This window comes from Microcebus murinus, chromosome 9, assembly GCF_040939455.1.
Source record: "Microcebus murinus isolate Inina chromosome 9, M.murinus_Inina_mat1.0, whole genome shotgun sequence".
Lineage (NCBI taxonomy): Eukaryota > Metazoa > Chordata > Mammalia > Primates > Cheirogaleidae > Microcebus > Microcebus murinus.
In genome coordinates, this window is record NC_134112.1 from 74,883,955 (window position 1) to 74,897,900 (window position 13,946).

The window sequence follows — 13,946 nt, forward strand, 5'->3', positions numbered from 1 at the left end:
CATTATGTTAGAAATAGCATCATCACTTCCTAATAGCCTCTTTGGTGGGTACCAATTGTTTGTTCCCACTGTGCCCCATGGACTAAGGTGGGGTACAAAAGAAGTAGTTGGGGAAGACGTGAGCTACATACAGAAGTTGCCCTCCTGGACTCAGTGTGGAGGCCTTTGGGAACTCAGAGCTGTAACAACGGGTGCTGGTCCCTACGGCTTACAGTTCATGCAGGCCTAAGGTGCTCCAGGCCTCCTGTTTGCTGTACCCCGACTCCATGCTCATTTCAGCAGCGGCAGATGCTCTCTCCACCCTATCAAAGCTGGAAAAGGTTTGACGAAGTCATGCCATGTCTAAATGAATAACACATCATACTGCAAGCCCTCATAGGGGACTGAAGTTTTAAGAGAGGACAAACTAAGAGATTTTTGGTTGTGGAATTTCAAGTATCAACTAGCCAGAAATTGGGTTATTAGAGGAAGGCAGGTGCATCACATAACTTATCAGAAAGACTGCAATTTCCACACCAAGAATTGAGAAGCTATACTGATGCCCATTCCAAGCTATCAGCTAACTGGAGCCTTTAGCATGTAGGAAGATGTCCATGCAGGGTCTGCCTTCTCAGCATGCATACCAATGGGGGCCATGGCTTCTAATCCATAGAAATATTTCTACTTGCCTCCTTTGTCTACCATACTATCATCAAATGCAATATTAATGTAGCATCAAAATTCATTTTCATGTCATAAATCTTCCTTTAATTTTATATATAATAAATGCTTACAGATGCAAATCATGTTTAAATAGAAGGACATAATGGTTAAAAGAAGTATTGGCCATATTGTAGTAATTTTGCAAACAGCTGTTTCAAGTTAACATATGTGTATTCCCAGTCTTGTGTATATGAGATACAAGTTAATGTCAACAGTACATTAACAATGCAACTGAATTTAATTATGGAACTGAAAGTGCTATGGGTAGAGAGATCACATTTTCACCAAAAAGCATAGGTAGGGAGACATCTGTTTCTGGTGAGTTTCAAATAGGTACTTGCATCTTTTACACTCACAAATTCTATCGTTCTTTTCAACAGTACATTAACTAAAATATTTCTCTGCATATTTTTTCCTAAACCAAGATGGCAGATATATTCTTCAGCAATTTAATTTTATAAATGGCATTATATATGACTTTTAAATAAGAATATGGGAAGTATAAAGAGGACTGTAAAGCATGAAAATGATATTCATACTTTTGCACAAAGCTATATCTGGAATTAAGGGCAAAAAGAAAGCTTTCTTGCTTTGTTTCCAAATGGCTCCCTACTGTGCTCACAATTCTTTATTTTACTACATTCTACTGTTTGAAATCCTTTCAATTAGTGAAATCACTTAAATTAACCTCTAAGGTCTCTTAAGATGCTAATGTCCTTGGGAGGATTGGGGCTATTAGACATTTGCAATATGAGTGAATTTAATCACATTGTTTTTCTCTGAACAGCTGGCTAAATTCCATGCACTGAGTAAATAAGGAGGATAAGATAATTTTGAAAGGAATCCTGCTGGGAAGAAGATTCTGTAGGAGGAAGGGGAGCTTGAGAAGTGGAGGGGCATTGCTTCCTATGGGTTAATGTGACCAAGTGCCATAGTGTGCCAAGTTCACCTCTGAAGACTGCACTTTAAAATCATTTACAGTTGAGCAATGGACTTGGCATAGCACCTTTGAGGAATTGCTAAAATAGTTCAAATTATTTACCTGGAAAAGTGAAAACCTCAGAGATGACCTAATTGGGCTATTCTTTTTACCGGTTGTTTTGCATTTTACCACTTTAGCATAGTCAGAAAACCTAATAAACACCACATTTCTTGCCCCATCTGTCTCTCCATTTTCTGGTTTTCACCACTGCCCAAAGCGACAAATGACTCTCCTTTATTGCACTGCATTTTGAAGCAGGAGTGCACTGTATCTGAAAGTAGATCACGTAGAGGGTTGCCAAGGATACGAAGCATTGTTGAAATGGAGACAGACACCTGCTTAACTATTGATGGAAATTAAAAGTTTATACTCATCCTATATTGCTCAGAGAGTTTAAATACTGGAGAAGTGGAGTCTGGCTGAGATGCCAACTATCTCAATGATTGCCAAGACCAATGTGCTTGCTCTGGTGGGTTAAGTGTCCTGAGTTTTCCATGGCATGGAAGCATTCTCATGGCTTCATGAAGGTACCTTTTTCAGATGGAAAAGGGTTTGTTAAGACAAGTGTACAGCAACAACTGTCCTCTCCTTCTAGAATCTCTAAGCAAACTATTACAGATCGTTTATATGAGCACATGATTTAATCAAACTAATAAGATGTGAATGGTTATGAATAAATACAAGGAACATTTTATTCTGAAAAGCCAGGAAGGTTAAAGAACACAGTGGTGGCAGTCTATCTTCTACAGGATTTTTAAAATTTGGCTAGACATACCCATTATCTCTGGCCTCCAGAAAGGTAAGGTAGTTTAGTGACCTGAAGATAAACTACAGAAATTTCTATCCTTTTATCCCTTTCACACAAATAAAAACTATAACTGTTACCTAAACAGAATCTGCCCCACTTTGCCATGTTTATTTCTATGTTGTACAAAAAGATGACCACATCTTGAAAATAGGATGTGAATACTTAAAGCACTAATTCTTATGGTTTCAGGAGGATCCTTTATTTATTTATGTATTTATTTATTTATGGTCTAGAACGCCAGGTGGGAAGGTAAGCCAGTTTTGTCCATTAGGCTACAAGAAGGAAAGAAGAAAAGAAAAAGAGGAGGTGACAGAACATAAGAAGAATAAGAAGAGGGAAGGAATGAGAGCAAGAGAAATGAAGGGGAGAAAGGAAGAGGAGGTTCAGAAACCCTAAAAAATGGCAGCAGATGCCACTTGTTGTCATGATTATCAGTCAGCCAGACTGGTCTAGAATTTAACCACAAATTCAGCAAGCAGATTTTAGAGGCTATGCCACAAATGGGCAGTAAAGGGTCACTGGCTCCAGTTTGAACATTAAAATTTTCAATTATCCAGATGTGTGTTTGGTTTTATAGCCATGAAGTAACTGCATTGTCAACAGAATACAAAGATGCTGTTGATCAGAGAAGGGAAAATGGTAGTCCCAAAGGGAAAGTAAATGTCATATTTTGTACAAACTAATCTGATTAGTGGTACTTTTGAAACTGCCTTTTGAATAGGACTAACCCTTTTCTTAGCTTAGTCTCCAGAATAATGAGAGTTTTCTTGCTTCAGAAATAAACGTAATCACCGTAACTTATTTGCTTATTATATTTCTCACATTTCTTAGTAATAAAAGTTGCCCTTTATTATGATTCAAGTCTTCCCAGCATATAAATGTAATACTTTTAAGGTATCAAGCTATTTCAGTGAGCATTATATATTCAGTATAAGGCTGGTCATGGTTCAACTTTCTCCTGAAGATGCTATCCTAATTGCTTTACATTAAAAATTATCAGTCTAGAAACCTAAATGAACATCTGAAAGTTAATTACCAATTGTTGGCTTTGTCAATTGCCAGTACATATTTCAAACGATATCTATGTTCAATAACCATGATTTGAAACATTGGAACTACTAGATCAACCAGGATTGGCATCACAATGTACCAGATGGTGCGTGCTACTAACTACTAGGATTATTGTGGCTGAACATCCACACCAAAAAACAATTGCTGTAGACCAAAGAATTATTTCAAAATATTTCCCAAGTCTTAAATGGCTATGATCCTGACAAGATCACTATTTCTCAGCATCATGAACTTATTACACACAGGTTTCTTGTCCATGGTCCTTGTCTTCATGTATTCCTGATTTCAAACTAGCAGACTTCTGGGCACTCTGTGCTAGATGACTGAAGTTGCTACACAGCCAACCTGTGTAGATGGTGTTGGACCAACTGACTACAATGCAGCTGTAGGGAATTACAAAACTGAATACCGTGGAGGAGCATCACCTGGCCAGACTAGGTGGCAATCTAAGGACTTTAAACAAGAAAAATAGTACTTCTGTAAGACTTAAGAAGGATATACACTTGCCAAATAAATGCGCATGATCAAAAAAAAAAAAGAATTTTGTTTGTTGGTTTCTTGCTGAGGCCCAATACCTATAATATATGCTCAGTTCCAAGTGTTTAGAGCAAGAATGTCCAAAGTATTGTACCCATCTGCTCATGCATCCACAAAACTGAATAAAATTCTCATAACCCCCCAAAATCTTGTTTTAATATATTAAAGGAAAAAATAGATTACTAAAGCAGTATACACAATATACTTCTGTATAAAATACATACATGCACGGACAAAAGTCAGAGGAACACATATCAAAATATCAACAGAAACTATCTCTTGCCCTGGGATTACAAAGTAGTTTTGCTTTTTGCTTAGCAGAATATTTTAATCTTCCTACAATGAATATATTAATGTGGTTAAATTTTTTTAAATAATCCAGATATTTTAAAAATCAGATTCTAAAGGAAAATAATAAAAATGAAAATGTTTAACAAAGAATGAAAACACAACCCAAGATTTCCTGACACTGAATGAACCCAATGGGTAAACAAAGATTAAGTCTAAGAAATATGTCTTTATTATGGAATTTCTGTTTGACACCACAGAACTTCCAAAAGTCTTAGGAATTGGGGGTACCACAATCCCTGTAAGTTGAATTGAAAGTAGGCTAAAAATAAAAGGATTGGCTGAAAGTTGAAGAAGCAGTGAGACCCCAGACTGCTTCCCCCTCTACAGGGAGCTTAACAAGTGTTCCACTAGAGCTTTGCAGAAGATGGCAGGTCTACCCTTTGGCAAATTTAAGATACAGAGTATCTGGGCCAAAGGACACTAGAAAAAGTAAGAATGCAGATATGATACTTTTAAAAAAAATTTAGATAGCAAATGCTAAGACCTCTCAAGCCTTCTTCTCCTACTAGTCTGAAGAACATTAGCCAGTATCATCAAAACAAGAGGCTAAAATATGCTTCTCTGGAGAAACCAACCAACCTAAGAGACAAGACATAAATATACAGACATTGAAGATGTGCCAGTGAAACCACCCATCATGATCACCCTAAAATAAAACCCAAAGTAAATAAGTCCCACCCACGTGTTCAGGGTTTCTAATTGGCTTTTAAGTACTCCACTCATCATCAGGAGCAAAAACCAGGATTACCAGACATTTGACGCAAGTTTCAAAAATAACAGAGACAAAGAAAACAGAACAAAGCAACTCTGAGAGAAACAAGGGAGAGAAAATTTCAAAAAATATTGTTAACACAGTGTTAGACACAATAATGCTCCCCTCCCCCAATACGTCCACATCAGTATTGATTTCCTAGGGCTGCCGTAGCAGAATCCCTCAATTGAGGTGGCTTAAAACAACAGAATTGTATAGTCTCACTGTTTTGGAGGCCAGAAGTCTGAAATCAGGACACCGGGAGGGCCGCATTGACTCTGGAGACACCAAGGGAGGAGACTGCCTCGCCTCTTCCTGCTTCTGGCGGTTCCCAGCGTTCCTTGCGGCATCACTCCAGTCTCTGCCTCAGTCTTTACATGCCCTTCTCCTCCGTCTGTGTCCACGCCGTCTCTTCTTCTTTCTCTCATAAGGACACTTAGCTGTTACTGGATTTAGGGCCCACCTTGATAATTCAGGAAAATCTCATAAATTAAAATTCTTAATTACATCTGCAAATACCCTTTTTCCAAATAAGATCACATTCACTGATATGTGTCTGGGGGGAACCACCACTCAACCAATGACAATGTCCTAATAACTGAAACCTGTGAATACGTCACCTCACATGGCAAAAGGGTCTTTGCAGATGTGAATAACTTAAGGATCTTGAGATAAGAAGATTTTCCTGGATTATTCATGTGGTCCCAATGGAATCACAAGGGTTCTTACATGGGGGAGGTAGGAGGGTGATAGTCAAAGAAGGAGCTATGACAATAGAGGCAGAGGAAGAGGAGATAACAGCAACAGAAGCAGAGGTCATACTGTTGTGAGGAAATGACCACAGCCAGGGAATATAAGTGGCCTCTAGAAGCTGGAAAAGGCAGGGAAAGAGATTCTCCTCTAGAGCCTATGGAAGGAGCTCAGCCTTGCCGATCCATTGTAGACAGCTAACCTTCAGAACTGTAAGATAGTACATGTGTGCTGTTTTAAGCCACACAAATTGTGGTGATTTTTTATAGGAACGGTAGGAAATTATGTACGCACACACATAAATGATAGAAGATAGCACATCTTTCAACTTAAAATATTACATTTTTTGAAAAGCTTGCAAAGAACATAAAAGAGCTCTTAGAAGTCATATACACACATGCACCTGCACACATATAAATATATATCCACATATACACATGTGTATTAGCAAAAATGAAAATCTCAATGGAAACCACACAGATGTGCTTGAGAAAATCACAAAGAAATGAGAGAAAAAATAACAAAAAGATGTGGAAAATAGGACAGAACTGTTACAAAACTTAAAGAATCAGAAAACTAATTTGACATTCACAAAATAGGAGTTCCAGAAAGGAGAAAAATATGGAAGAAAGTAAATCAATGAAATAATTTGAAAATATTTTTCTATAAGTGAAAACGTGATTATACTGAGACAGCCTACTGAATATCTAGACCAATTGATGGATGATATACTTACATCTAGCCACGTCATCATAAAATTTCCAAACGTTACAGAGAAAGAGAAAATTCTAAGAGAAATCAGAAGGGGGAAAAATTAAATTCATATGCAAAGGATCAGGAATTATAGTATCTTCAGATATTTCAGTAGTAACAATGGAAGCTAGAAAAGAACAGGGAAATGTCTTTAACTTTCTGATAGAAAACTATTTCTAGCCTATAATTCAATACCTAACCAAACTATAAGAGTAGAATAAAACCATTTTAAGACACATGAATTGTCATAGTATTTACGTCACAGACACTTTCTCAAAAAGCTACAGGAATGTATGCTCCACTAGAATAAGAGAGTAAACCAAAAATTAGAAATATACAAGAATCAGAAAATGAGGTTTCTACATCAAATCAAGAAAAATGTGATCCCTGGGATGAAGGACCCCTGAGCAGCTGGGCATCATGTACTCAAGCAACCATTCCAGATTGAAACAGATCAGGGGACACCATGAGACACTGTGGCCAAGAGATAAAATTGACAACACTTCCTGTTCATTTGAGGAGATTTAGAAAACCAATGGGTTTGGGGTTGGATTCATGATGAGCACATAGAAAGCTAAGCAAATGGAAACTCACAGAAGCAGAAAGTAGAATGATGATTACCAGAGGCTGGAAAGTGGGGGGAATAGGAGAATATTGATCAAAGGGTACAAAGTTTTAGCTAGGAAGAGTAAGGTTTTTGACATCTATTGCCCATTATGGTGACTGTATATAGTTAATAATAACGTACCTTTCAAAATTGCTAACACAATAAATTTCAAATGTTCTCACCACAGAAAAATAAGTACTTGATGTGATGGATATGTTAATTAGCTTGATTTAAATTTATACATATATCATAATATCACTTTGTACTCCACATATATAATTATAATTTGTCAATTTACAATAAATTTTTTAAAAGAAAACTAAGCAAATGGGGGGGAGAAGGCAAGGGAGAAAAAGGAATATCACTGTATAATATATTGTATATCACTGTATAATATATTGTATATCACTGTATAATATATTGCTTAGAATGAATAACAATATGTGTCATAATAATGTAAAAGCTCACTGCTGATCTAACACAATTCTGGGATACCCATATTGGGAATAGAAAGGACAAGAAAGTACCTGGGTGCAGGGATGGGGGTGAAAGTCACAGATAATGCCTAAAATTTTAAAAATTAAGAAGTAACCAGTATAAGTATACTATATTTAACAAATTGAAGGAAAACATCAAAAGATCTATAGTATTGTTAGAATTTAAGTGGGAGTATCATTTTATCTAAGGTATTTTGCAAAGTGTCGTTGTTTGTTATATGCCTTTGATTAGCCTACCGAATAGTACAGTTTAAATATGAGGAAAGGAACTGCAGAAAGATGCCAAGATTTGCTGAAGGTTTCTGCATAAAACTAAAAGAAACAATCCTGGATAAACTTAATCTTTCTAAGTGGCTCTTCTGTTTTCTCCAGCTGTGAAGTATATTCAGTACTTTCAACCCCTTTCTTTTGTTCATGTTTGAATTCCAAGCAAGACACACCTTAAAGCAAGCAATTACCAAAAATAACCCTCCTCATGTTATCAAATGACTTAAATTATCCTGAAAAAAGTAGCATATTTCTTTATATGCCATCACAAGCAGCTCTAACATGTTTTGTCAAGTCTGAAAATTTATATAATCTATCAACAAATAATTGTGAATATTAAATGAATCAAAATATTTCTTCAGTGATTTTATAAGCATCTACACACATCAGTAACAGATTTCTCTTATTTAATCTGCTGATTTTAAGCCACCTGCTAATTACCTATTTTGTGATTTAAGCTCATCCAACTTTCCAACCTCACATTGATTAGGCTACCCGATATGCTTCTGGGCCACTTGCCTGAGATGAAGACGTGTGAGGAATCATGAATTAATTTTAATGTTACCAAAGGAAACCACAAAGAGACAAACAAACCAAATAATGTATTCTAAGGTTAAAAAGATACAGGAGGATGTTATTTAGGAACACTGTAATTTTTGGTGACATCATTCTCTGCTCCTCTGGATTAATCTGTAGAGTTGAGACTGGTTGATAATAAGAACTCCACTCTGTCCCACCATGACTTCTAAGCGTAGAAGTGGATAGCACTTCAATGGGCATTAATGGGTTTTAGACTAACCACTCCCTACACTGCTGCTAATTATCATTGCACAGCTTGTCTCTTCCCAGATTACAGTCCAGAGCATTTGCATCATATTTATCTTGCCTATAGCTTCTGTGAAGGTTCTTAATCTCCCTGCCCGTCTGTCTATTCTGAGGGCTTGCAACACTACATTTTGCAATTGGTAGCAGAACTGATTAACATGTTCTCTCTGCTCAAGGAAGTAAAGACCTCCTTTGACATTTCTGGACTCTCATTTTTTCCTTCTGTGGTGAGGAATCTTTAACCCTTCACCTTACTGGTTGCTCTTCCCTGTGGAGAAAGAGTGGCCAATTGCTCCATATTGCCAGCAGGTGCCTCAAAAGTAAGATAGCCCCACTCTTCCTCCTCACAGACCTTGATGTTCTCAGGGGTAGGGTGAGCTCTCCTCTCCACTCCCTGTTGCCTCTTCCTACTTTCTTCTCTCATCATGAAACTGGGTGGATTTATTGGATCAGTCTTGCTTTGTCTTCCTGCTGTCTCCAGTTCAAGGCGAAGGAATAGGAACTTTCACTTTGCATAGTCTAGCACTACTACGAAGCATTATACTTAATAAAGCCGATACTTTGCCCAAACTGGTTCATTTCTCTCTGTACATGAGTTATTCATCAGAACCCCTGGGGCAAGAAGGGGGGTGGAGTATGAAGGGTAGGATTCCAGCACCGAACCCCACCCTGGACTGCCAACAATTACTGTACGATTAAGATACGCTGAGGGCCAAATCAGTTCCTGAAGGAAAACTCCTTCCAGCCGAAGCCTGCCATAACTCAGTTAACCTAAAAGGCAAATATTAGTTCTCTCCCCAAAACGGCATTAAAAAGTGGCTCCACTGTGTTTGTCTGGTGCTGGTTTCATGAGTGTGCCCTGGGGATTTCAGACAATACCGTGGTGCTAAAGTAGCAACTGGAATCTTTTACCCAGCCGGCTGGGCTGAGACTCTGTTCTGGCATCTGGCCCAGTATATCGAAATTGTGGTTTTTCAGCCCATTTTGGAAGCTGCTTCACTGAGCCATGTGACAACCCCAAAAGTTGGTCTGGCACCAGAAGACTTCATCAGATTGCGAACTTGAGAGCCCTCAAGCCGGCTGTTTTTGTATTGATGCCTCCCTTCCCGTAATCATTAACAGAAGGTGAGAGGGCTGCAGTTGGAACACACCTCACACCTATTATGCAGTTTGTGTTTATGTCTCTGAACCCTCGTAAATCTCCTGGGCTCTGAGCACTTGCCTACTCAAATAAAAGCATTCTCTGGAGGAAACTCCAGTAAGAGTTTGAGTTATTAGCCTAGCTCAACAAGCTTACCTGGAAGGAGCACAGGCATGGCTACAGATTTGTCAGAAAGATTTAAGAGTATCTGTTTATTTACTGATTTTAACACTAGCAGAAACTGAAGCTGTGAATACTCTCGACATAGCCATCTGGTGGTCCCCTTGGAACCTGTGCAAATCATGCAGCACATACTAATGTAATATAGTAGGTACGAGTCATGGCGAATTTCCAGTTGAAAAGTGGCAAATTAATAGATTATGTCAATGCTGACAGCTCTCAACTTAATGCTTCATTGATTCCACTGTTCTGTGAGAGATTCCTTGTCTCTTAAAACAACAACTACAAAACCATTATTGAATGCCTACTATGCACTCAGCCCTGTGGTAGGCAATGGGGGTTGAAAAAGAATTACCCATACTCCTTGATTTGAAGATGTTTTATAATCTAATCAGTGACAATTAAGGTACATTAGACCATTAAAAAGCAAAAGTAAAGTAAGTGATACATTTTTGTGGTAGGAACCTCAGGCAATAGAGGAATTAGGCAGAAAGAGACATTAATATGGTTAACTCCTAAAGTAGTATGACCTACAGGATAAGTAAGTGGATTTAGATAAGTGGAGGGAGAAAAGAGAAAGTTCTAAGCATTGAGGCAATGTTTCTGAAGAAACTGAAATACAAATATGCAGGCACTGCCTATGGAAAAGGGAAGAAAGAAGTTGCCCTGCCTAGGGAGAATAAGTACAACAGAGTGACTTTAGCCAGAAATGAATGCTACGGACAAATCCTGAATAAAGGATTTTAGAAGTCAAACCAAAGGATTTAAAACTGATAGAGGAGTAAACAAGAAATCCAGAATAAAATAGACACGGTCAATTCCAAATGACTTTTCCCTTGAAGTTTTGGTTGTTCTATTTTCGTAAAAGCCTCTGAGAAGAGCAATATTTTGTTTCCTTTGGGCAGCCCAGTGATTGCCCTATGAATATTACTCTAAAAACTGTAAATGCCAGATTTTTGAAGTAGTTTTGTTGATAACATAAAAACCAATAATCATTAACTGATCAGTTGCTATATTTTGCAAAATTTAGAAAAATATTGTTTGAAAAGGAGTGTGTCTTGCTGACCCATGTCCTCTGGGCAATAGTGACAAACACTCTTGTTTGTCAAGGCTTGTTTTTACTTTTGTTCCCTCACTCCAAAAAGATTGCATAATGCCTACAAAATACCACCTTTTTTTTTTTTTTAAAGATTTTGGGGTGCTTTCTCTTTTCTAATTTTAATTTGTTTAAGGATTGTTGGGGAGATGTTGGTCAGGAGATCAGGCACTTTATAGTAAAATTTTATGAGGGTTCTTCAACCTTAATTTTTAGGACAAATAAACAAAAAGCTTTTAACTTTTGTGGTTGTGGAAATGTTAAAAGCAAGGCATCATCCCTTTCCAATTCCCCTTCTTTCTCCTGGGAATATCACTGGTGTCTCCTCTGCTCCTCCAGAGTCTGTCATTCCTGTGGGCTTTTCGGGCCACGAAGGGATAGCAGGCCAACCAGAATGCCATTCTCTGCCCCCTCCTGAGAGCCAGTGGTCACAGCCTGTGCTCCGTTCCACACTTGGAGCATCCAGGTGGAATTTAAAATAGAATGGATGGGGACCCAGTTATGTAAAAAGTCACCTCTGGTCTTCTGTTCTATCACGGGAGTTAAGACCAGCTGGGGTGCTTCTGGTATCAGTTTCCAGGACATAAGTCTCTGTGATCTGCAGCAGAAATTCTTACAACAGGGCCCTTAGAAGTCTCGTCCTCTGATGGGCTGCCAGAGGCAGAGTCCAAGGCATATCTGTGCAGGCAGACTTTTGCTGAGTTTCCCAGGGACTGAGAGAAAACTACCAGAAGGAACAGGCTCCCCTGGGGTCAAAACTAGTAATCTGCAACTGTCTTGACTGGGAGGTGGGATTTATTGCTAGCCAGTTACTTATCTGGTTCAGTTTGCTGAGCTGGTCAGAGATGACCACGGTCACAGATTCAGTCCCACAACAAAGCTCCTTTGAGTGAAATAAACATGCTTGAAATACAGCACTCCTCTTTCTAAATCCCCTTCTCAGAATACAGCTCAAAACATCTTACCCTGTGCTAGGAAATCAAGTCCCCCTCTCTTGTGAGATCAAGAAAGGACAGATGCTTCAGTAATCTATGCAAACTTGAAGTTGCATGGTATTATAATTTTCTTAACATCATTAATTCAACTTTTGGTTGCTGAGCTTGGATCATGAAATGACATAACATTAGCTCCCATTTATTGAACAATTAATAGTACGATCTTGACAACATTTTACAGATATGAATACCTGAACCTTAGAACGTTCATAAAACACAGGAAGCATCAGGTGATATTTCTACTAGTTAATATTTTGTCCTCCATCCAAATTATAAAACCAAAGATAATAAATAGAAAATGAAGTTCCTGCTTGCTTCTAAAGAAATAAACAACTTGAAAAATGCAGTTGTATATATTTGGGTTTCATCCAACTTTTACTTCATTCCTCAAGTCAAAATAGAGAGTATGATCCCCATTAATGAGTACAGATGAACTACTTGATATTAATAGATATAAATTAGATTACCAAAGAGCTCCCAACTTTCGTATTTCAGGATAAATAAAATTTCTGTAACCTCTTATATTCTCCAAAAAAAATTCATATGACCTGACAAGATTATAATGTATTTTAAAATTCAGCCATTTAAAAAGATTTTTGCAATTAAAAATAAATTCATTTTCATTTAAATCCAGAAACAAAAATGAAGCTAAGGATACAAGATGGGGGCCAAAAAAATCCTAGCTTGTGCCATCCTGGGGTAGGCATCTGTCAGGTAGACAAGCCCTGCCAACGGCTAGGGTTTCCTCTGCCTGCAATCCTCTAGCGTGCGGTCCACAACCCTCAGGCCATGGACCAGTACGGGTCTGTGGCCTGTTAGGGACCAAGCTGCAGAGCTCCACCCAACCCCCACCACATGCATGGAAAAACTGTCTTCCATAAAACCCGCCCCAGGTATCAAAAAGGTCGAGGATTGCTGCCCCCTCACCCCCCTTGATGCATACACACGTGCACACGTGCAACCACATGAGCCATCCTCCTCCTTCCATCCCTGTGGGAACTCAAGTGAGAGATTCAGGTCAGAAAGAGAGGTTTTAATAATTTTACATGTGAGAAACTGAGGCTGAAAGTTGAAATGAGTTGTCCAAGATTGTCACCTGCAGACTGGAGTCCCAGTCACCCAACCCAACCCAGTGCTCTTTCCACCACTGCTCCCAGCCCACCAAAACCACAGACAGTAAAGAGAGGAAAAACAGAAGGGCACCCATGTGAAGGGTCACCTGCCTCAGAGAGTCCTGCTTTGTGGGACCTTCCTGGAGACCTACCTATTGTAGATTTTTGTTTATCATCAAAGAACAGAGCAACTATTGCAATAGAAATATCTGTGAACTGTGATGTTAGAAACCATGGGACACAAAGGAATAATTTAGACCCTAAAGCCTGGTAATCTGGGATTTGGTCAGGGGAAAAAAAAAAAAAAAAATATATATATATATATATATATATATATATATATATGCTTTGAATTAGGTTATGCAGAAGTATGTTGTGGTAGAAAAAATAGGGCCTCTAAAATAGGATTCGTTTTTGACTCTGCTACTACTTACTAGCTGAGTGACCTTGAACAAATTTCTTAATCTCCTCACATTAAATTTCCTCATCTATAAAATAAGTATGAACCTGTTGGGGGGTTG